Source organism: Papio anubis, chromosome 15 (genome assembly GCF_008728515.1).
Source record: "Papio anubis isolate 15944 chromosome 15, Panubis1.0, whole genome shotgun sequence".
In the NCBI taxonomy this organism is placed as follows: Eukaryota; Metazoa; Chordata; class Mammalia; order Primates; family Cercopithecidae; genus Papio; species Papio anubis.
The window spans coordinates 14,001,524-14,027,749 of record NC_044990.1 but is presented as its reverse complement, the minus strand read 5'-3'; the positions used below and the strand labels follow the sequence as shown (position 1 = coordinate 14,027,749).

The 26,226-nt window shown below is 37.1% G+C and overlaps 1 protein-coding gene across 11 annotated transcripts in view; it reads right to left on the bottom strand.

Moving 5' to 3' along the window:
• Nucleotides 1–26,226, bottom strand: part of NBEA (neurobeachin) — a 739,922-nt gene that overhangs the window by 427,050 nt on the left and 286,646 nt on the right. The gene's annotated exons all lie outside the window — the stretch shown is intronic.

Here is a 26,226-nt window from a genome sequence, read left to right as displayed (position 1 = left end):
AACCCATGAACGTGGAATAGCTTGCTAATTATTTCTGCCTTTAATGTCTTTCAGCAGTGGTTTGTAGTTTTCGTTGTACAAATCTTACCAGTATTTGTGTAAAGTTTTATCAGTGTTGTCACATGCAATGATTTATGTATTGCCACCACAATCAATACACAATAGCTGCACTGACTGACGGAATCCTTGGAGGTCTTACCTCACCCATAACTTCTGGCCACCACTAATCATTTTCCTCAGTATAGTTTTGTTGTTTTGAGATTTCCCCCAAAAAGGAAATATACAATATATCTTTTTGAAAAAAGTTTTCTTACTCACAAGAAAACTCATTGTAATAATGTCTTTGAATTCATCTACATAGTCAGGTTTATAAGTTTGGTCCTTTGTTTCTGCTCAGTAGCATTTCTGTGTTTAAATCATGGTTTGTTTATTCATGAAGGACATTTGTGTTTTTCCATCTTTTGACTATCACAACCATAACTGAGGTGAACATTGATTTACAGGTTTTTGTGTGAACATAAGTTTTCATTTCTCCAGGGAAAACACCCAGAAATGGGATTACTTGGTGATATAATTAAGAGTTTGTTTAACTAAATAAGAAACTTCCAAACTATTTTCCTCTGTGGCTACTATTTTGCATTCTCAAAGTCATGGATGACAACCATGGATGAGATACCAGCTGCTGCATATTCTTGGCAGCACTTGGAAATGTCAGTGATTTTTATTTTAGCAATTCTCATATATTTGTAGAGGTATGTAATGTTGGTTTTAATCTGCATTTACCTGATGGCTAATGATGTTGGCCATCTTTCTATGTGCTCATTTGGCATTTAATATAATCACTGGTGAAGTGTCTTTTCAAGTCACTGTTAAGTGAATTAGCTGTTTGCCTCTTGTTAATAAGAGCTTTTTGAAATTTTGCTGTTTAACCCTGGTTTTAAACAGTTTACTTATGTTCCATGGTAATTTTTATATGTGTTAACCCTGCTCATGGTTAGCTGAATTTCTTGGATATTAGGATTTATAGTTTTCAAAATATTTGGATATTATTTTCCACTCTTAATCCCTTTTTCTTGAAGTCCAAGTCCATGTATATTAAACTGCTTGATTTATGTTATAAGTTTCCAGGGCTCTGGTCTCCATTTCTTTTGTCACCTTTTCTCTGCTTCAGTTTGGAAACATACTATTCTACATCTACGAGTTCATGGTTATTTCTTAATCAGTATAAAATATTTGGCTCAAGTCATCAAATGAATTTTCATTTTAGGCCTTTGTTTTTCATTTTCCAGAGTTCCATTTCTTTCTTTTTTACATTGTCCAATTCGCTTCACATTCATATTTTAGTTTATTATTATTATTTTGAGATGGAATCTTGCTCTGTTGCCAGGCTGGAGTGCAGTGGTACAATCTTGACTCACTGCAACCTCCACCTCTAGGGTTCCTGTGATTCTCCTGCCTCAGCCTCCCCAATAACTGGGACTACAGATATACTCCACCACGCCCAGCTAATTGTTGTATTTTTAGTAGAGACGAGGCTTCACCATGTTGGCCAGGCTGGTCTCAAACTCCTGACCTCAGGTGATCCACCCGCCTCAGCCTCCTAAAGTGCTGGAATTATAGGCATGAGCCATGGCACCTGACCCATATTTTACTTTACATACTTAAACATCTTTATAGTAGCTGACAATCCTTGCCTTTTAAACCCCTTATCCCTGTCATTTCCCAGAAAGTTTTACAATGGACTTTCCTTTCAGTAGTGTGCTTCATTTTACTGTGTTATCTCATGTCTAGTAATTATGTTTGGATGCTGGGTATTATGAGTATTACATTAAGTGTTTGCATTTTGCTGTATTCCTTTAAAATGTGTTGGGCTTCGTTCTCACAATTGAGTTACTGGTGAAACAATCTGACCATTTGAGGCTTGTTTTGAAGATATTTTTAGATTAGATTTAGACTTGAATGGTTCTAGAAAATGCTCGACTCTAGAAATAATTTAACTCTACTATTAATGTGCCACTCTTCTGGACTCTCTACTCTCTGTCCCAGGAAATCCATTAGGATTAGCCACTCTGGCTGTGTAGAGAAAAACAACACTTTCCCCTCTGTGAGCTCTAGAAATTTTTTGCTCAAGGTCTATGGTCATATTTCACCCAGTCTTGTGGAATTTTGCCCTTTATATGTGCAGCTTAAACAATTCAAATTTCAAGGGGCCTATAGGCAGATTTCTCAAGCTATTTTACTGTGGTGCTTCCTCTTCTACAAAACTCTGCTCCATAACTTCCTGAACTCTGATCACTGTCTCCTCAACTCAGCAAGAGTTCTGTGATTTACTGGAAATTCCCTTTCTTGCACTACAATCCAGAAAGTGCCTCCAGGCAAATCAGAGAAATTAAAGAGCCCAACTCAATTATTTCTGTTCTCTCAGGGATCACAGTTATCTGAGGCCTATTGTTCAATGTATAACAACTTCTTATTCATATATTTTGTTCAATTTTCTAGTAATTATAATTGGGAAATATTAAGTCTACTTCCTGTTATGCCATCATGAGAAAAAGAAGAAATCAAAGTCTTTTAGAGTTTTCTTTCAAAACACTATGTCACTGTCTCTTTTTCCCTGTTCCTGTCAATATCCTATGTAGAGCCTTATATTCAATCAAGACTACTAACGAAGCTTTAACCTTGGCTAAAGACTGCCTTTGTTATTTCATGGGTTTCAGTTTGATTTCCCCATCTCTGAAAGCACCAAGAACGGAGGACAGGATCTTATGTGTTTAAAGTAAAATCCTTAATTGTATACAAAATACTATGTAACAGATATTAAAGATATTCATATCTTCATACTGCATTATAATTTCTATGTGAAGGCAATCTAGCCATCAATTGTTAAAGCACTGATTGTCAATGTTGAGTAAGCTGATGCAGCTAATCAACTGGCCATCTTTTTCCATCCTGATGACCATCCAAATATTCTATATTTTAAATATCATTCCTGAAATAACATTTATTTGGTTGAAGTTATGTTATAACACAAAATCTTGACCATTTGACAACCCAAATAACTTACACACCTAAAAAATTTTAGTGGCTTTTTGAAAGTTATGAGATCTTTTGAGAAAATATCATTTAACTATATTTGTAAAAATTCAAATAATTATCTGTTCATATGCCAATAAGTATCTCTAAAGAATAATTATAATACATTTTTAAAAACTGCTAATAAAATGTTTTATTTTTAGGGTAAAAATGATTGATTTCAGATTGGTAAGTTTTTGTGAGATTTAGCACAATAGGTGAATTATTTTTCCACTAATGTGAAAATAGAATCTACAATTTACAAAAACTTTAAATGTTACACAAAACATCACTGGTGTATGTCTGTAAAATTTTTTTAAAGTGTTAGTGACCATTTTCTTTAAACAAGATAACTAACAACAACTCTAGGAACTACAGCTGCTCACTGCTAGTTAGGCAGAAATTATGCAAATAACTGAAAATGATACCTGTCAGTTAACAAAATTGATGAAAACTAGTTATCAAAAATAGGAAGATAAATGCTTTCTGCAGTCAATGTAGTTCATTATTAAACAACACAGTAATAAGGTTTAGATGGCCAGGAAATTTTACCAGTTAAGTCTGGTGCTGAGCTAAAAATAAAATGAAATTTATTTCAAAACAAAGGTTTCAAGAACAGGTATTCAGGACAGCAGATATTAAACAAAATGGAGAAAAATAACTTCCTATGGCCATTTATTAAGGAAAAGCTTGTGCTTAACATGGAAAGGAACTACAGATGCTGCTTGACTTACAATGGGGTTATGTACTGATAAACCCACTGTAAGTTGAACATATCTTAAGTCAAAAATGCATTTAATATAGCTAACCTGCTGAATATCATAGCTTAGGCTAGACTACCTGAGACATGCTCAGAACACTTATATTAACCTATTTGTGGGCAAAATCATCTAACACAAAGCCTACTTTATAGTAACATGTTGAATTTCTCATGTAATTTATTGAATGCTGTACTAAAGTACAGTTTCCACTGAATACATACTGCTTTTGCACCATCATAAAAATTAAAAAAAATATCAAATTATCGTAAGTCAAGGACTGCCTATACAGGTATCATATGAGATTTACAAGTTACATCATCATATAATAGTCACAGCCAATTAAATGAAAAATAAACACCAACATTATCAACAGTATCTAAATTTAATTTTTCTGTTAATGATGTTATTACTTCTTATTCTAGGAATGGGGTTGACAAACTGTGGTCTATAGGTTAAACCTATTCTGCCAGTGTTTTTTTTTTTTATGGCCAGTAAATTAAGAACAGATTTTATAGTTTTTAAGGATCATAAAAATAAAACAATACAAAAACCAAAAAATATGGCCAGGCACGGTGGCTCATGCCTGTAATCCCAGCACTTAGGGAGGCCAAGGCGGGTGGATCACGAGGTGAGGAGTTCGAGACCAGCCTGACCAACGTGATGAAACTGTCTCTACTAAAAATACAAAAAGTAACCAGGCGTGGTGGCATATGCCTGTAATCCCAGCTACTCAGGAGGCTGAGGCAGGAGAATCGCTTGAATGCAGGAGGTGGAGGTTGCAGTGAGCCGAGATCGTGCCATTGCACTCCAGCCTGGTGACAGAGCGAGATGTTGTCTCAAACAAAACAACAACAACAACAAAAATGACAAAGACTATGTGGCTAATAATACCAAACCTTTGAAGAAAAAGTTTGCAAAATCTTATTTTACAGTACTTCCAATTCATGAAACATTAGGAAAACAAAGTAAAATGTAAAATTCTATACAATAAAAATTTATATTATATGTAACGTTCATTACAAATAAAACTAATAAATATCAAAATCTTTTGTAAAAGTGAGTCGAAATTCCATTTTGGAGAGACATAAAACATATGAATGCACAGTCTTTCAAATTTCCTGTATGAGTTAACTCATGTTAGGTTGTGAAAAATCTATTCACTCAAGTAAGAAAAAAATTGGAGCATTTTCTTTTTATATGTCAGACTTCATTCAATTTATTTTTATTAATCAGATCTGTATGATATTACCAATCTTTGTTTGCACAGGGACAAATGGCCCAACAGGATATAGAAAGTTGGAGTCTGTCACATTTTAAAAAGTAAGAAATAAACTTTTTTTAAGAATGATTTTCAAATAGTTTACCACTTATATACAACTTCTTCCAAAGTATTTTTTTCATTAGATTATTGAACACAGCTAAGTTTCCTTTCCATTTTCTTCATGTCATACCATCATGTTGTATATTTTAAGCTCAAATTTGTGTAAAAATGGAAACTGTAACCACATGAAGTATGTTTTAAATATCTCAAATAGTGAACATAACCATAGAAGTCATTTACATTGCTGCTCTTAACTAATGCAAATTTTAATAAATTTTGTGATCAAAGTTAGTTAGTTGACTATTTTATCTTGTTACCTCCCAGAAGTGATACAGAAATTAATTATTTATAAAATATTTTAAACAGATTTCAAAATACCAATAGAATTAGCAAAACTAAAAGGGAAAATTCAGAACAGTTAGCATCCAAAAACCTATTTTTCCACAAACAGTATTTAATGACAATTTGACCTATAGGAACATGCCTCATATAAAAATGCTAACAACTTAAACTTACCCACTTTACTACTATAATTCTATAAAACTGCCATGCTCTTTAACAGAATTTGCCTATCTATGATTTTTCTGTGTAATACTCTATCCACTTCCTTTCTCTCACACACTTTTTAAAAGAGACATTGATGGCAGCAGTGGCCCATCTGGAGTGGCCACTACAAAGACAACAGTTGCAGTGGGGGAGGCATGGCCAGGGCTGTGGGCTCATGGACTAGGTGGGGGCCAGAACAGGTGGGAGCTCCACCCCTTATCAAGTTGGCAGGGCAGGAGCCGCAGGCTCCCGGGTGCAACTGCAGCTGCCCACCCATGGCTCCAGACCCTGGCATCCCTGTACTCTTGGGGGCACAGGAAGCCCTTGCCCCCACAGGCTTGAAAGTGTTTGCTCCCAGTGCCTGGGCTCCCCCAACTCCTGGCACCTACTCCTGGGCAGAGCAAAGTTGTAGCCACACTCAGGCATTGTCACAACCTAGCTGGGTGTGCACATGCTTGGGTGGTGCTGACATGCCAGCCTCATCACCCTGGCCCCCTCCAGACATTGGGTGCTGAAGAGCACAGGAGGGAGGCTGAGAGGGTGCTGAGGGTGGCTTAGCGTGAGCCTGCAGGTGACCCTCGGCATGAACAGCCTGGGTGCCATGGATATCATGTTGATGGCAGTAGGAAGAAGAAAGGCTCCTGGGCAGAAAGGGGTGGGACCCCTGTGAAGCTCCACCTTCAAGCCTGGGATGGCCTGAAGCCTGGGAACCAGTCTCTCAGTTCTGGGTATAGTCTGCAGCCCAGAGTGAGAACTTATGGTGATTTTTCCAGGCCTATCTATGGCCTCCCAAAGACCAATGAGCATGTGCTTCCTCCCTTCTGAGCCCATAAAGACCCTGGAACCAGCCAGACTCACACAGACATCATGACTACCAGCTGCAGAAAGAAACTATCCACTTTGGGTCTCCTCGACTTGTCGGGATGACCTACCAACAGAAAGGAGCTTTCTACTCTGGGTCTGCTCTCTGATGAGAGCTGGACATTCATAGGGACGACCTGCCTGTGCATAGGAGGAACCTATTGCAGGTCTCCTCTCTGCTGAGAGCTGCACACTTATCAGGACAACGTGACTGCATATAGGAGCTACCCACTCTGGGTCTCCTCTCTGCTGAGGGTTGCATTTGTCAGGACTATTTGCCTGTGGAAAGGAGCTACTCACTCCAGGTATCCTCTCCACTGAGAGCTGGACACTCACTGGGATGACCTGCCTGCAGAAAGAAGCTACCCACTTTGGGTCTCCCAAGAGTTGTTCAGTTGCTCAATGAAGCTCCTCTTCATCTTGCTCACCCTCTAGTTGTCCATGTACCTCATTCTTCCTAAACATGGGTCAAGAACTTGGGACTCACCAAATGGTGGGACTGAAAAGCTGTAATACAAACAGGGCTGAAGCAACCATCCTATCCCCGCTCACCACACTGAGGGTGATGAGGAGAGAACAGTTACAACACTCAGGGAGCCCAGACCTAGGGAGTCCCTATGTCTGGGCTGTGACACCCTTTCTGGGGCTCTGCAGTTTCTGGTGTCTCCAAGCTTCCAGGTGCCATCATCTTGCCCTCATCCAGACATGGTGCCTGCAGTGGAAGCTGCTTGTGATGCATCTGATCTAGCTGCAGGCCTGCCTAAAGCCAGCTCCTATGCCAGTGCCTAGAGCTTCTCACCCCACCGCAGCAGTCAGTGTGCCGGAACCTGCGCTTGCCCGCTCATGCACCCATCACTGTTCCATGCCTGGCTCACAAGGGATCTAGGCCAGTAGCAGGAGCCGAGTGCAGCATGTCAACAAAACTCAGGGAAAGGTGCCACTAGCCACAGAGGTTTCTGGCTGGCAAAGTGATACCCCAAGGATCCCGTGACAATATCACATTATAATTCAATATGGAAAGAATGAAAGTGATGATTCACAACAGTCCATATTTATTCCAAAATTAGTGACTAGATATAACCATTCAGTGGGGGAAAAAATAAGTAACGTTTTAGAATTTGGTAATGGTACTCTATACCTTTTATCCCTGAGAGCCAAGCAAGATGAGGTCAATTCATTAAATAATAAATTTGATAACCTAATATTACTGTTAAGCAAAATCACATTTTATTTTTAATTTTAATTTTAGCTTTCATAAGCAACAGGTAAAACTTTAGTAACAGAAACTAATCTTATTGTATTATTCCCATTAAATTGTTATTTATATAATACTTCTCTTTGGAGAAATAATCTTCAAACTAATTTTATACTTAAAAAATTAAATATTTTAATGTAACTAACAATAAAAAGGAGAATATTTCTAAGAATCCAGTTCATAGATTTATTCTTACCAATTTGAAATTTTGGATATAACAATGAGATATATTTGCTGTATCAACTTTAAGTGCTTTTAAATTTAGATAACAGAATTTGAACTAAAAATAGTACTGCAGAAGTTATTATAAAGATAGTTAAACTGTCTTTATCTTGAAAAAAGTCTTTTAAAAATAGGAACAAAATTAAAGTATTGTATACACTAATACTGCTATCAAAAGTAAGAAATCGGCCTGGCACAGTGGCTCATGCTTGTAATTTCAGCACTTTGGGAGGCTGAAGTGGAAGGATTGCTTGGGCCCAGGAATTCAAGACCAGCTTTGGCAACATAGGGAGATCCCATCTGCACAAGAATTTTTTTAAAAAATTAGCTGAGTGTGTTGATGCACACTTGTTGTCCCAGGCTAGGCTGAGGCTAGAGGATCAACTTAGCTAAGGAGTTCAGGGCTGCAGTGATCTGTGATCATGCCACTGCACTCCAGCCTAGCAACAGAGTAAGACCCTGTCTCAAAAAAAAAAAAAAAAAAGTAAAGAATAAAAATGTTAGAAACTTAGTTAAAAAAATTTAAGTTTTACAATATAATTTTAATTGTTTAAGAATTTTATAGTAAGAATATTACTCCTGAAGATTCTGGCTAAAACTGGACCAAATACTAATCAAATGCTTTCATCAAAGGGCAAAGTTCTTATATTATTATAATCATTTCCTCAAAAAGGTAGGAGAAATAAGATCATGTTATTTTTTCAGCTGAAAATTAGATAAGGATGTAGCTACAAAAAATGTTATAAAATATAGGAAGTAAATGATAATACTATAGTTTTACAAAAATGTAGTTGACTAATTTACAACACAATGTCCCTGACTAAATAACCAGGAATCATCAACTTTATTCAACTTGGACCACGAAACAACTTCATAACTTCATCAAAAGCGTAAGGATATCAGATGACAATCCTAATATACCATTCTTTTGTTCTTTTCTTTTCTTAATACTCCTTACTTACAGAAATGTATAGAAGTATAGATGAAGGGTAAGCAATTTTTTAAAGGTCAAGATAGTAAATATTTTAGGCTTTGTGAACTACATGGTCTCTGCTGAAACCAATCGACTCTCCCATTGTAGTACAAAGGCGATCTAGATAATACATAAAAGAATGGCCTGCCTGGATTGCAATAAAACTTCATTTACAAAAGCAGATTTGACTGCTAGGTCAGAGTTAGCTGAAACCTGGTATACACCATAATATGATGATGATTAATACACAGTCTTAAAAATACAGGCATCCTCAGAGATACTGAAGGTCCAGTTCGGGACCACTGTAATGAAGCAAGTATCACCATAAAGCAAGTACACAATTCTGGTTTCCCAGTGTATATAAAATTTATGTTACACTATACTGTAATCTACTAAGTGATATCACTGTGGCTAACAATCACAAAGTACATACCTTAATTTAAAAATCCATCATTGCTAAAAATGCCCACAAAGAGACACAAAGTGAACACATGCTTTTGGAAAAGTGGTGCCAACAGACTTGCTCCATGCAAGGTTGCCACAAACCATCAGTTGGTTAACATAGTCTGCAAAGCATAGTAAGTGAAGCACAATAAAAAGAGGTATTCCTGAGTATATATTTTATTTTCAATTTTCAGGTTTTTTTGAGGGTCTGGGTGTCATTTATTGACGGCAGTTTATACACATTTGTTTTCTTCCCATGGTTGTTTCCTTCAAAGCACAGGCACAGAGCCTTCGAGAAGAGAAGTCTATGAATGAGTGAGCCAGGAACATAGGATGCGCACTCCTTGGCAGGCATGTTCAGCCCTGTCAGGATGCAATCCTTCAAGTTGGAATTCTGTTGGGTATTTGAGAGAGACCAAGGTGGGGAGTAGACAGGAAGTCTTCAATGGGACTCACGTCTTGGTCCAGGCCTCCTCTCTCAAGTCCATCCAATTTTTAGGGACCTAGGGGGCAACATTCAGGCCCATCCAGCTCAACAGGAACAGATTCTTCAGTCCATGCCCAGTGTACACATACCTGCTTCGGCTGGTCACACTGTTAGAGAGAGTCAACCTTAGGGTAAGAGACAGACCACTTCCTCCCTGACCTTGGTTAGCAACTCTCTTCAGCTGCATCTGCGCAGGAACAGCCAGAAAAACTGAGGTCTGCCTTCCTGGTTCAGCTACATATCCATCATCCTCAAATCTTCAATCAAACATCAAGGACAGGATAGAAGCTACACATTACTCAGGCTGGCAACTGTGCTCCCCAGTCGATCACACACTGCCCTACCTTTGTTATGACAATTGCCAGTGCCTAGGCCAGAGCTCCAGCAGGCCCCGACCTGGGGCTTAAAGCCAGTCTGCATACATACTTGGGAATTTTTGGCAGGGGGGTTGATATGGTTAGGCTTTGTGTTCCCACCTAATTCTTCATTTTGAATTGTAATCCTCATAATCCCCAAGTGTCAAGAGAGAGACTCGGCAGAGGTGATCAAATCATGGGGGTGATTTCTCCCATGCTGTTCGCGAGATAGTGAGTTCTCATGAGATCTGCTGGTTTTATAAGGGGCTCTTCCCTCTTAGCTTGGCACTTCTCCTTCCTGCAGCTTTGTGAAGAAGGTACCTTGCTTTCCCTTCCACCATGATTCTAAGTTTCCTGAGGCCTTCCCAGCCATGTGGAACTGTGAATCAATTAAACCTCTTTCCTTTATGAATTACCCAGTCTTGGGCAGTTCTTTACAGCAGTATGAAAACAGACTAATACAGAAGTGGATAAAAAAGTAGATGGATGTGAGAAAAATGAAAGGGTTTCATTTGATAGAGTATTTATCTGGAGTGATTTTACTTTTATTTCCTTCACCTGAAGCCAATCACAAAATTTCACAGTGATTTCTGGTGTGGAGGCAGAAGGTAGGTTGGTGTTAACAATCATCAGGGCTGTGGCCCAGTTGGCCCATGGAGGTGCAGACACCACTTGAGCAGGTGGAGGAGCATGGACTGCTCCATGGGCAGGTGGGTGACGTTCCAAGAGCACAAGAGCTGGTAAGCAACACTCCTGGTGGCTTTGGGCATGTGCAGCTCCATCAGGTAGTCACCCTGGGGGCTAGTGAGTTGCCTCGGAGCCATATCATAGGCAGAGATGATGGCCGCCTCTTTCTGCGCTCATCCTTTTCCACCTCAAATCTAGCCATCTCTGCTTCCCGCTGAGCTACCTGTTTGGCTTCCACTGCTTCTGTGAACTCCTTCCCGAAGGTCACATGCATCAAGGACACGATGTCCAGGATGAGCCCAGAGGTGGCAGCTGCTCACTCCACAAGGTCATCACTCACCTGCTTAGGGAACAGCTCTCTCTGAATGATAAGTTCTCCGGCATCAAAGCGAGCCACCACTGACAAGGATCTCTGTAGTGACAGATGGCAGAACACCAGCACACACTCATTGGACACCCCTACCAGGTTGGTGAGGATGTGAGGAAGCTGGCAGTAACAGGCTGGAAGGGGATGCGAGGGATGCTGGCATACTATGAATCTGCTACCAGCAATGACTGGCACAGTGCATGGTTGACAGCAGCAGTGGAACGTCACTGGTTTCTGTACCCATGGGATGAGAAAGTGAGTCCCCTCCCCTACCACAATTTCCTGCACTCCACAGAATCAGTCAAAGAAAACAGCTCTGTGCCCAGCATCCATGTTGTAGAAGGCAGAGTTCATCATGCCTCGTGCAATGGTTAAGGCCAGGCTGAGCTTTGGCAGCCATGTTTCCTTCTGTAGAACCGTTACACTTGCATCCATTCTGATGTCCACATGAATCCCCCATGAACATTAGAGTTATAGCACTGATACCATTCCCCTAGATGTAATAACTACTGTAAATTTATCATCTTGATTGGCATTTATACTTTTACCACTTATGAATGTGTCCCTAAAGAAGATACAGTATCCTTATCCATGTGTTAAGCTTTTATGGTAAATATTGTTTTTGTGAAATCCCATTTCACTACTGCACAGTATATCATTTAATTATCCAATCTTCTTTTAATATACATTTAGGTTGTTCTCAGTATGTCCTGGGTAAAATCACTGTTTTTAATAAGCATTTTACATCTGTATCTTCTTGTGTACACATGCGAAAATTATTCCATGGTATATTCCCAAGAATGAAATTGCGGAGTCGATGTACATTTACAAATTCAACTTCATACGATAATGCAAAATTATTCCTCAAAGTGGTTTTATCAATTTAGACTCCCATTAGAAAAGTCTACATCTTTCCTAATAAATGGATTTTAAGTATAAATTTTATACTTATTGGACGGGAGTGAAATTGTTTCATTTTGGCTTTATTAACCATTTATGAGACTGCAAATGAGGTTGATTTTTTTTTTTTACATGTTTACTGACCACTTGTATTTAACCCATCCACAAATTAACAGGTTTTTATTCTTTTGCTCACTTTTTTCTATAGAATTGTGTTTTTCTTATTCATTGGTAGGAGTTTCTTTGTGTAACATAGATATCAACATTTGTTGATTATCATTATTAGACATATACCTTTCCAGGCTATAGGTGAACTTTTCACTTTAATTAAAATTGTTGTAAAATACACATAACATAAAAATTACAGTCTTAACCATTTTAAAGCATACAGTTCAGTAGTGTTAAATATATTCACATCTCCAGAGGCTTTTCATCTTGCAAAACTGAAACTCTATACCCCATTAAACAACTCCTTATTTCCCACCATCCCCAGTCACTGGCAAATAACATTCTACTTTCTATTTCTATGAATTTGACTACTCTAGATAATGCATGTAAGTGGAATCACACAGTATTGTGTTTTGGTGACTTGCTTATTTTACTTAGTATAATTTCCTTAAGGGTAAATTCATGTGGCAACATGTGTCAGAACTTCCTTTTTTTAAAGAGCGAGTAACATTCCACTGCATGTATATACTACATTTTTTGAAATGCATGTATATGTTGATAGAAACTTGGGTTGCTTCCACCACTTGACCATTTGTTAATACTGCTGCTATAAACGTAGGTCACAAATAATATTTCCTTGAAACCTTGCTTTAAATCATTCTGGCTATAAATCCAGAACTGGAATTTCTAGATCATATGTTAATTCTATTTTTTATTTTCTGACAAAATGCCATATTGTTTTCCATACTGGCTGCACAATTTTACATTCCCACAAAGCGAGCACAGTTTTCAACTTCTCCATATCCTTGCCAACATTTGTTATTTTCTGTTTTTTTGATAGTAGCCATCCTAATGGGTGTAACGTGTCTTCTTGTGCTTTTGACTATATCATTTTTAAACTGGGTTATTTGTAGTTTTGTTGTTCAACTCTAAGAGTTCTTAAATATTCTGAATAATAAGTTCTTAAAAGATATATAATGTGAATATCTTCTCCCTTTCCATAGGTTGCCTTTCCATATCACTCTGTTGATTGTGTCTTTGATGCACAGAAGTTTAAAATTTTGATGTAGTCCAATATATCTATTTTTACTTGTTGCCTATATTTCTGATTTTTGAAAGAAATCATTGCCAAATCCAAATCCAACATCATGAAGCTTTTTTTTTTGAGATGGAGTTTAGCTCTTGTTGCCCAGGCTGGAGTGCAAAGGCATGATCTCTGCTCACCGCAACCTCCACCTCCTGGGTTGAAGCAATTCCCCTGCCTCAGCCTTCTGAGTAGCTGGGATTATAGGAATGTGCCACCACACCTGGCTAATTTTTTATTTTTACCTGAAAGGGGGTTTCTCCATGTTGGTCAAGCTGGTCTCGAACTCCCGACCTCAGGTGATCTACCCGCCTCGGCCTCCTAAAGTGCTGGGATTAGAGGTGTGAGCCACCAAGCTTGGCCATCATGAAGCTTTTATCCTGTTTTCTTCCAAGAGTTTTAAAGTTTTGGGTCTTACATTTAGGTTTTTGATGCATTTTGAGTTAATTTTTGTATATGGAAAAAGGTGAGGGCCCAAAAACATTCCTTTACATGTGGGTATTAAGTTTTCTAAACATCATTTGTTGATAAGACTGTCCTTTCATTATTGAATGGTCTCGGTACCCACATGGAAAATCATTTGACCATATAAGTAAGGGCTGGGTTTTTTGTTTGTTTGTTTTTGTTTTTGGCTAGAGATTCTATTCTGTTGGTCTATTATGTCTGTCTTTACGCCAGTGCCATATTGTCTTGATTTGTGGAGCTACGTAAGTAGAAGTTTTAAAATCAGGTCCTGTGAGCCCTCCAGCTTTGTTCTTTCTTAAGATTCTATTGGTTATTCTGGGTCCCTTGAGATTCCATATGAATTTTAAGAGGGCTTTTTTTCCCCCACACAATAAACTAATTAAATAAGATGATCATGTAATTCTTTTCTTTATACTGTGTGATGCATTATGTTGATCAATTTTTATATGCTGAACTATTCTTGCATTTCAGTAATAAAATTTACTTGGTTATGGTATATAATCCTTTTAATATGCTGCCAAATTCAGTTTATAGTATTTTGTTGAAGAATTTTGAATTAATATTCAAAAGGGATATTGGTTTTATAGTTGTCATTTAGTACTGCATCTGGTTTCAGTATCAGGGCAATGCTGACCTCATATTATGAGTTTGCAAATATTCTATCCTGTTCAATTTTTTTTGAATGAGTTTGAGGAGGGTTGGTGTTAATTATTCTTAAACATTTGGAAAAATGCAACAGTCAAGTCATCTGATCCTAGACTTTTCCTTGTTGGGAGTTTTTTTTATTATTAATTGAATATCCTTATTTGTTATAGGTCTGTTCATGGTTTGTTTCTTCATGATTAAGTCTGGGTAGGTTGTGTGGTTCCAGGAACTTATTCACTTCCTCTATGTATCTAATTTGTCAGCATAAAATTATTCATAGTATTCTCTTATAATCAATCCTTTTATATTTCTGTGGCATTGGTTATAATGCCTATTCTTTCATTTTTTACTTTATTTGAATCTTCTTTTTTCTTTCCCTAAATCAAGCTAAAGGTTTTTCAATTTTGTTGATAATTTCAATAAAATAAACTATTTTGGGGGAGGGGGGAAAGTGGCAGATAGGAGGCAAGACTGAATTGCAGCTCCCACTTGGATGGACAGAGCAGAATGTGGAGACTCACGTTATCAACTTTTGCTTCAAGAGGAATATGCCAAGAAAGCCAAGATAATTCACAGACCCTTTGAAGGAAGTGGATTGCTCCTGCAGAACCTGGGAGCCAGCCCAAATACGGTGAGTTTCCAAGCTGTGAAAATGGGAAAGGGGGATCATCTGCCCCTGAATGCACACCCTCAATGGGGAATGTGAGGGTCTAGATCACTGGAAAAGATTCTGACGTTACCTGGAACTGAGACAATTTAGAGAGCCAAGCAAAATACAGGGTAGAGGAAGCAGCAGGGAAAAGCCCTGTGGGTTCTCTGGGTCCCCAGGGAAGCCATTTCTGACGTGTCCACTGGGGTCTTTGGGGAGGGCTGCCAGAAGAACTGGGAAAAGACTACAGGGAGAAGGAAACCTCCAGCTGAATTTTGTAACAATTCCAAAGGAATGTGAAGTTTCCTGGCTAGAACTTGGGGGAAGGCAAGAATTCGGTGTGAAGACCTGACAGGCAGGAGAGGCAAAAGCCCTGCTTGCTTTCCAGGCCATTAGCCTGGGGTGAGTTCTCAGCCCTGCTCACCCACTGCCTGGAAACAAACTTGATGCTGCTGGAAGACGCATGGTGGGAATGAGACCGGCCTTCTGGGTTGAGCGGGAACTGGGTGAGGCCTGTAACTGCCGGCTTTCCTGCACTTCCCTGACAACCTGCTTGACACAGGAGAGGCAGCCATAACCCTCATAATCATAATGGGAACATAACACCATTGAGCTGGGAACCACACACCCCCATTGCAGCCACAGCAAGCCCAGTTCAAGGAAAGTCTGAGCTCAGGAATGCCTAATCCTGCCCCCACATGATGATCCTTCCTTACCAACCCTGATAGCTGAAGACAAAGATCATATTCTCTTGTGAGATCTAGGGCCCTGCCCATCTTCCCTATACCAGCACCTGATCCTCCCTATACTATCACAGCTGATGCTCTTTGGAAAGCACCACCTCCTGCCAGCCAGTACAAAACTAGTGCATTAAACAACTACAACTAAGGACCATAAGAGAGTACATTTCCCTCCCCTGCCACCTCCATTGGAGCAGGTGCTGGTATCCACGACTGAGAGAACTGAAGATTGTTCACATCACATCTGAAGAACTGTGATGGCTCACATCACAGGACTCTGTACAAACAAACCCCAGTACCAGCCTGGGGCCTGGTAGCCCTGATGGGTGGCTGGATCCAGAAGGAAAAAACAATCACTACAGTTTGGCTAGCAGGGAGCCACACCCCTAGGAAAATGGGGAGAATATGACATTAAGGGAGCACTGCGTGGAACAAAAGAATCTGAACAGCAGCCTTGAGCCCCAGATCTTCCCTCTGACAAAGCCTATACAAATGGGAAGGAACCATAAAAATAATTCGTATAATATGACAAAATAATAGTCTTTAACATCCCCCCCCCAAAATCACACTAGCTTACTACCAATAGATCCAAACCAAGAAGAAATCCCTGAATTGCCAGAAAAAGAATTCAGGTTGATTATTAAGCTAATCAAGGAGGCACTAGAGAAAGGTGAAGTCTACCTTAAGGAAATTGAAAAAAGATATAAGTTACGACGAGAGAAATCTTCAGTGAAATAGATGGCATACATAAAAAACAATCACAACTTCAGAAAACAAAGGACACACTTAGACAGACGTAAAATGTACTGGAAACTCTTAGCAACAGAATTGAAAACGCAGAAGAAACGAATTCAGAGTCTGAAGATAAGGTTTTCAAAATAACCCAAACCAGCAAAGACAAAGAAAAAAAGAATTTAAAAATGAACAAAGCCTCCAAGTTTGGGATTATGTTAAATGACCAAACCTAGGAATGACTGGCATTCTCGAAGAAGAGAAATCTAAAAGTTTGGAAAACATATTTAGGGGAATAATTGAGGAAAACTTCTCCAGCTTTGGTAGAGATCTAGACATCCAAATACAAGAAACTCAAAGAACATCTGGGAAATTCGTTGCAAAAACATCATCATCTAGGCACACAGTCATCAGGTTACCTAAAATCAAGGCAAAGGAAAGAATTTTAAGAGCTGCAGGGCAAAAGCACCAGGTAACCTATAAAGGAAAACATATCAGATTAACAGCAGATTTCTCAGCAGAAACCCTATAAGCTAGAAGGGACTAGAACCCTATCTTCAGTCTCCTTAAACAAAACAATTATCAGCCAAGAATTTTGTATCCAGAGAAACTAATCTTCGTAAATGAATGAAAGATACACTCTTTTTCAGACAAACAAATGCTGAGAGAATTCTCTACTACCAAGCCAGCAAAACAAGAACTGCTAAAAGGAGCTCTAAATCTTGACAAATCCTGGAAACACATCAAAACAGAAACTCTTTAAAGCATGAATCTCACAGAACCTATAAAACAAAATTACATACAAACAAACAAAAAAAAAGGATTCAGGCAACAAATGGCACAATAAATGGAATACTACCTCATATCTCAATATTAACATTTAATGTAAATGGCCTAAATGCTCCACCTAAAAACACAGAATTACAAAATAGATAAGAATTCACCAAACAAGTATCTGCTGGCTTTAAGAGACTCATCTGACACATAAGGATTCACATAAAATTAAGGTAAAAGGGTGGAAAAGGACATTCCATGCAAATGGACACCAAAAGTGAGCAGGAGTAGATATTCTTATACCAGACCAAACAGGAGAAAAAAATAAAGGGCATCCAAATTGGTAAAGTCAAACTGTCACTGTTTGTTGAAAACCCTAAAGAAAAACCTAAAGACTCCTCCAAAAAGCTCCTTGAACTGATAAATGAATTCAGCAAAGTTTCAGCGTATAAAGTTAATGTATATGAATCAGTAGCTCTGCTATACATCAAGAGCAACCAGGCCGAGAATCAAATCAAGAACTCAACCCCTTTAGCATGGCTGCAAAAAATAAAATAAAGTGCTCAGAAATATACCTAACCAAAAGGTGAAAGTGCTCTACAAGAAGAGCTACAAAACACGCTGAAGGAAATCATAAACACAAATAAAAACACATCCCATGCTCATGGATGGGTAGAATCAATATTGTGAGAATGACCATGACCATACTACCAAAAGCAATCTACAAATTCAATGCAATTACCATCAAAACACAACCATCATACAAAATACAACCAGGACTAGAAAAAACAATCCTCAAATTTATATGGAACCAAAAAAGGGCCCACATAGCCAAAGCAAGACTAACCAAAAAGAACCAATCTGGAGGCATCACATTACCTGACTTCAAATTATACCATAAGGCCATAGTCACGAAAACAGCATGGTACTGGTATAAAAATAGGCACACAGACCAATGGAACAGAATAGAGAACACAGAAATAAAGTCAAATACTTACAGCCAACTGATCTTCGACAAAGCAAACAAAAACATAAAGTGGGGAAAGGATACTCTTTCAACAAATGGTGCTGGGATAATTGGCTATTCACATATAGGTGAATGAAACCCGATCCTCATCTCTCACCTTATAAAAAAATCAACCCAAGATGGATCAAGTACTTAAATCTAAGTCCTGAAACTATAAAAATTCTAGAAGATAACATTAAGAGAAACCCTTCTAGACACTGGCTTAGGCAAAGACTTCATGATCAAGAATCCAAAAGCAAATACAACAAAAACCAAGACAAATATGAGGGACTTAATTAAAGAGCTTCTGCACAGCAAAAGGAACAGTCAGCAGAATAAACAGACAACCCACAGAGTGGGGAAAAATCTTCACAATCTATACATCTAACAAAGGACTAATATCCAGAATTTAAAAGGCACTCAAACAAGTCAGTAAGCAAAAAACAAACAATCCCATCAAAAACTGGGTTAAGGACATGAATAGACAATTCTCAAAATAAGATATACAAATGGCCAACAAACATATGAAGAAATGCTCAGCATCACTAATGACCAGGGAAATGCAAATCAAAACCACGAGATACCACTTTACTCCCACAAGAATGGCTATAATCAAAATATCAAAAAACAATAGATGTTGGCATGGATGCAGTGAACACGGAACACTTGTATACTGCTGATGGGAATGTAAACTAGTACAACCACTAAGGAAAAGTCTGGAAATTCCTCAAAGAACTAAAAATAGAATACCATTTGATCCAGCAATCCCACTACTGGGTATCTACCCAAAGGAAAAGAAGTCATTATATGAAAAAAATACTTGCACGCACATGTTTACAGCAGCACGATCTGCAGTTGCAAAAATATAAAACCTGACCAAATGCCCATCAATCAAGTGGATAAAGAAATTATGATATATATGTACGATTGAATACTACTCAGCCAGAAAAGGAATAAATTAATAGCATTCTCAGCAACCTGGATGGAGCTAAAGACTATTATTCCAAGTGAAGCAACTGAGGAATGGAAAACCAAACATCGTTATGTTCTCACTCATAAGTGGGAACTAAGCTATGAAGATGCAAAGGCATAAGAATGATACAATGGGCTTTGAGGACTCAGGGGAACGGGTAGGAGGGGGTGACTGATAAAAGACTACAAATTGGGTTCAGTGTATACTGCTCAGGTAATGGGTACACCAACATCTCATGAATCACCACTAAACAACTTACTCATGTAACCAAATACCACTTGTTTCCTAAAAACCTATTTTTTGGAAATACAGTTTTTTATATTCAAAGAATAACAATAATCACCTATTGGTTATGTTGATTTTTTTCTATTGCTTTTCTATTCTCTATTTTGTTTAGCTCTGCTCTGATTTTTACTGTTTCTTTTCTTCTATTAGCTTTAGGCTTGGTTTGTTCTTTTAGATTGTTGTTTTGAGGTTTTTTAAAATGTAAATATACATAACAATAAACCTCCCTCTTAGCTTTACTTTACCCTCATGCCATAGTTTTGGTATGTTGTGTTTCAGTTTTCATTTATTTTCTAATTTCCATTGTGAGTTCTCCCTGACCATCAGTTATTCAAAATATGTTGTTTTATTTTTAAGTGTTTATGGAGTTTCAAAATTTCCTTCTAGTTTTTATTTTTATTATTCAAAATATGTTGTTTCATTTCTAAGTATTTATGGAGTTTTAAAATTTCCTTCTACTTTTTATTTCTAGTTTCATTCCATGGTGATTAGAAAAGATACTGTTAAGATTTTAATCATTTTAAATGTATTAAGACTTGTTTAATGACATAACATATGGTCTAACCTAGAGGAAGCTCCATATACACTTGAGAAAAATGTATATTTTGATATTATTGGGTGAAGTATTCTTTATAGGTCTGTCAAGTCCAATTGGTCTGTAGTGCTGTTCAAGTCATCTATTTCCTTATTTGCCTTTTACCTGGTTGTTTTATCCATTATTGAAATTGGGATATGAATGTCTCCCACTATAATTGCAGAACTTTTTGCCCTTCAAGTCTGTCAATATTTGCTTCTTATATTTAGGAACGCACATGTTTGGTACATATAAATTTATAATTGTTATATTTTCTTTGTGAATTAACCTTTTTATCCTTATATATTGTTCTTCTTTTGTCTCATGTAACAGTTTCAAAAGTTTATTTTGTCTTATATTAATATAACTATCCCTGTTTTGTTTTGGTTACTATTTGGACAGAATATCATTTTCTACTCTTTCACTTTAACCCTCTATGTGCCCTTAGATTTAAAGTGAGCGTCTCTTAAAGACAGCACATAGTTAGTTCCTGATTTTTTATCCATTCAGCTAATCTATGTTTTTGATTGAGGAGTTTTTATCCATTTACATCCTGAATAATTACTGAAAGGGGAAGAACTATTTTAATTTTGTTGTTTTCTGTATGTCATTGCATTTTTGTCCCTTATTTCTTCCCGTACTTCCCTCCTTTGTGTGTAGTTGAATTTTGTTGTGATGTGCTTTCTCTCTTGTTCTTGTGTGTAATTTCTGTAGATATTTTCTTTGTGGCTATCATGGGGATTATATAAAACATCTTAAAGTTATAACAATTCATTTTAAACTGAACAACTTAACTTCAATCGCATATAAAACTTTGTTCCTTTACAGCTCAGTCATTTGCACAAGTTATGTTACTTATGTCACAAGTCGTATCTTTATATATTGCTTACCCAGTAGCATAGATTCATAGGTTTGCTTTTACATTTTTGGATTTTAATCTTTTAAAACAATAGAACCAAAATTATAATAATAAAATTTTATATTTGTAATATGTCTATTGCAGACCTTATTTTCATATGGCTTTGATTTAATGTTTAGAATCCCTCCTTTTGAGTTCAAGGACTCCCTTTTGCAGTTCTCATAGGTTAGATCTAGTAGTAATAAATGCTCTCAGCTCTTGTTTATCTGAAAAATTCTTAATTTCTTCTCCATTTTTAAAGGACAGTTTTGCTGGAGGTAGTATTATTGGTTGACAGTTTCTTTTTGTTTTGTTTTGCTTTTTACTTCATGCGCTTTAAATATATCATCCCACTGCCTTCCAGCATGCATGGATTCTACTAAGAAACCTGGTGATAACTTATAGAGGCTCATTGTACATTACAATTTTCTCTTGCTTTTTCCGAGATTATTTTTGACTTTCAATAGTTGGATTAAAATGTGTCTGTGTGTGTGTGTCTGAATTTATCCCATGGGAGCTTGTTGAGCTTCAGTTCATATGTCTGACTCCTAAAATTTGAGAAGTTTTTTAGCCATTATTCCTTCACATATGCTTTCTGCCCTTTCCTCTTTCTTCTCCTTATGCAACTACCATAATACCTCAAGCAACACATCTGCTTCGGCCTCCCAAGAAAGAAAAATAATATTCTATTCAGGTACAAGGGAAAAACACTGAATATTTATGATGTACCAGAATCTAAGTTAGGTAATAAACAATAAGATATTTCCTATTTCAATAAGTGTAAAATACTTTTATTAATATTACATAAGTAAAATACCATAGGAGTACAGAAGTCGTGACATTAATTTGCTTAATGAGCCTGAAATGGACTCAAAGGATGAGTATAATTCAGGGAGATAAAAAAAAAAAAAAGGCTTCAATGCAGAAAGAAGAGCTGTACAAAAACAAGGAAATGTGATAGTACGTTAACCTCTTTACAGGTTTAGGAAATGTTTTTTATAGGAAGAAGATAAAGACTAGTTGGGTCTGGAAGGGAGGGTTATGACCAAATTATGAGGGATACTGAAAGTCATTCTTTTATAGAACTATAGTTTCGGCTGGGCGCGGTGGCTCAAGCCTGTAATCCCAGCACTTTGGGAGGCCGAGGCAGGGGATCACGAGGTCAGGAGATTGAGACCATCCTGGCTAACACGGTAAAACCCTGTCTCTAACTAAAAATACAAAAAACTAGCCGGGCGAGGTGGCGCGCACCTGTAGTCCCAGCTACTCGGGACGCTGAGGCAGGAGAATGGCGGGAACCCGGGAGGCGGAGCTTGCAGTGATCCGAGATCGCGCCACCGCACTCCAGCCTGGGTGACAGAGACAGATTCCGTCTCAAAAAAAAAAAAAAAAAACAAAAAAAAACTATGGTTTCTAGAGTTTTGGGTTGTATGAAGTAGCCAAAATTTAAAGGATCATATTTTAGGGTTGTCAGCTTTTTATACTGCCAAGTTACTGGCATTTAAAAAACAAAACTCAAAACCTAAAAATCGATCATTTGCTGTCATCATTTTACAAAGAAAAGTCATTTTAACATCAGCAAAGAAAGACATAAATATTACATCCATATACATTAAAAAGTAGGATGTATTAAAATTCTTTGAACGTAGAAAGTTACAAGATATAATTGTATTCTGCCAAGGGAACACAAAATGAACTTTTAAATATCTAACCTGTTCCAATATTTCATTTCTAGCATAGTTACATTAAAAAGGAAAATCCAAGTTCACCTGGATGCACTGATAACAATGAAGGCATATTCTTAATGGTCTTTCCACTCAATTCAGAATATCTGAGGTAAACAGAGAAGCTAAAAAAAAAATAGCTCTCAATTACTCTGTCATTTTTCTCTGTGCATTGATGAGAAGAAATAAATAAGAAACAATTTGAATGTGTGGCCATGGAAGATTCTGGAAAGTAGCTATACACAGGGGTTCCTGATTTTCCAATACAGAGCAGTTAACGTAAAATTGCCACAAACTGTCACTTAAGAACCAGTAACATGAGTCTTATAACTTAATTGTGCCTTTGCTCTGGCGGCTAGAAAACTTGTACAGAATTTGTCTTAGTTTTAGTAACGGTGCAGGACTCACTACTAACATTATTACATGACTAACTTTATTCCTTGTTTTATTTCATTATGTCTTTGGTCAGTATTTATACATTTCTGTAAAACCTATCAAATCGTTTTAGGAAAAGATAGATAGCAACAGAAAAAATAAAAGGCTTTTATCTTGTAGGGAATGAGGAAACATTTAAGATTTGTTTTTTTCAATGATGTTTATTGAACTTCTTTATTTTAATAAAGTAACACATGTTACAGAAAAGCATGAAAATAAAAATATCAATAACCAGCATTCTTGCTCCTCAACAGCATCTAACTACAGGAAATCAAAAGAATTAAAAGCAAAAAAAGGAACTCAAGAAGGACCAACTGATAACCTGGTACCTTTCAGACTCCGTAACTATGATGCCACCACTTTCAGCTAACATAATATTTCGGCTACTGTGGAAGGTTTTTATACATGGCTTGATATAAAATTTGTAATGTTAATAATATTTGAAAAACTAGCCTCTAAATATTGTTTTCGGAAATTATTCATTCTCATGAAGTAATTGTAAATATTAAAGTTGAAGGAGAAAAGAGCTAAAGAAAAACCAAATTTTCACCTCAAATGTTTGCATTAATAGTAATGCTAATGACAAAACAAATAAATTTAGAAGGAAAAGTAAATGGAGGGAAAACAAACTTTGGATAAACAGAGTTTGAGGTATCCCTGGAGTATAAGGGTTTAGATGTCTATGCTAGGTAACTTCAACTATGTCTGGAATTCAGAAATCTGGGTTGAGCTGTTACAGGAGTTAGGTAGAAGCAGGGAACATAACGCTTTCAAACATGTGTGTCCTCATAAATATGAGGAAGTGGCTTTATAGCAGCAGGAGTAAGACCAGGTATACACAACTACCTCACTGACCCCGTTAGAAGAATATGTGCCCTGCAAGTGGTCAGTAGGCCATCTAGTCTCATTTCCCACTGTACCTTTTATAGCACATATCCTATTTAATTTTAATTATTTGTTTTTATGTCTTTTTGCTCATTCAACTGTAAGCTCCATAAGGAATATTTCTCCTGTTTTGAATGAATCAATGAATATATGATTTTGTGTAACCAATCATACACATCTAGAACAAAGCTATATAAATTATACACACAATCTGTGGCCAAGCAATAGTTTTTAAGCTTCCAAGAACTTGTAAAGTTCATTTTGGGGCTGCTTTAAATTAGCACGGTTCTTCTCAGAATCCCATTCTTCAGAGCATTTAATACTTCGCTTTCTAGCTGCGAGTATCATAATGACAATAGTAGCATCCAGGGTGACATTCCTACTTAACACATCAGCAGCCTCCCTACAACACACTAGTTAAAGCCAAAGAACCCACTACCTCTCTGGCCCTAATATTCGACTACTGTCTTTCTGGTTCACATGAGACTGGCATTTTTCCTGTTGGTAGATCATACCAAGAACATCTTTCTATCCTCATTTTAGGGTCAATGTACTGACTGTTCTCTCTGCACAGAACACTCCTCTTCCAATAAGCTATAAGGCACTTATTAAGGAAGTTTTATTACTTACTATGTAAGTTTTTGCTCAAATGTAACTTTTACCATGAGGTCTATTTAAAATTGACCACTCTCTTTAAACTTCAACCTAACCTTGCCATTCTGTAATCCCAATTCTCTGTGTGTTATATTTATCCTTTTACATAACATTTGCTATATTCTAACACCCTATATAATTTAATTATTTTGTTTAATGCTTATTGATTTTGTGTCCTCGTAAGAATATATGCTCCATCTGAAGAAAAGGATCTTTGTCTGTTTACTTATATATCAAAAGTATGTAACATAGTACTTAGCCCAGAAGGTACTCAGTACTTTTGGAAACCTGAGAAGCTCATTATGTGACAATATTCTAAGAGCTTCAAATGCACTGCATAATTTAATCTTCACAAGAACCCTAAAGTGCTATCATTGACTCCAATTTATAGAAAGGAAACTAAGATACAAAGTGGCTAAGTAATTCACAAAGGCCACAAAGTTAAGAAAGTAGTTGAACTAGGATTCAAGGTCTGCTCCAAGATGCCGAGTCTTCCTAATAGTAACACTAAGTAGAAGCAGTTGTGACGATAACAGAACAGGCACAGGAAAACTGTCTTTCTTCTGCAGTAAACAGGAAGTGAAAAGCAAAAAAGATGTACAAGGATGCTAAATCCCAGGACTACTTGAAATGGCATCTAAAGCCGTTATTCACCTACAGATCATCTTGATATTGTCTAATTCTTTCTGAAGCTCAGAAATATTTGTAAAACAACATTTTTTAAAAAGAAATAAGATTTTGATTAACCATATTTTTCAAAGCCACTCACCTAGTAAATTTATCTCATTTGGCTCCTTACTCTATTTAAGCTGCTGTTGAGGAGACAACGGCTTCATCAATTCTTTAAGTATTTCTCTAGATTTTTAATGTCTTCTTAGTTAAGGATTCTCACACTACAAATGTTATGTGAATAAGAAAAATCACTTAAAGATGCATGGCTCTCAGAGTCACAAGGAATTGTCAGAGATCACTGCTTAATAAACAGGTTATCTTAATGACAGGATATACGTCAGCCCTGATAAATGGATTAAAGAGCCAAAGCCTCCCATTCTGACACCTTTTCAATGTTCTTCATCTTCAAAGTTCTCTTATTGGTATTGACCATGCAAACATGTTACTTAAAAAAAAAAAAGGAGTGAAGAGAAAACATATTGAATATCTTATTAAAATTTGTGAAGTAATGCCTTTACATTCTTTTGGAAATATATATTCCTCTAGAAGCACAAATTATGCCATGATTAATACATACATGATAGGAAACTAAAATAATTAGAATAGAGAGA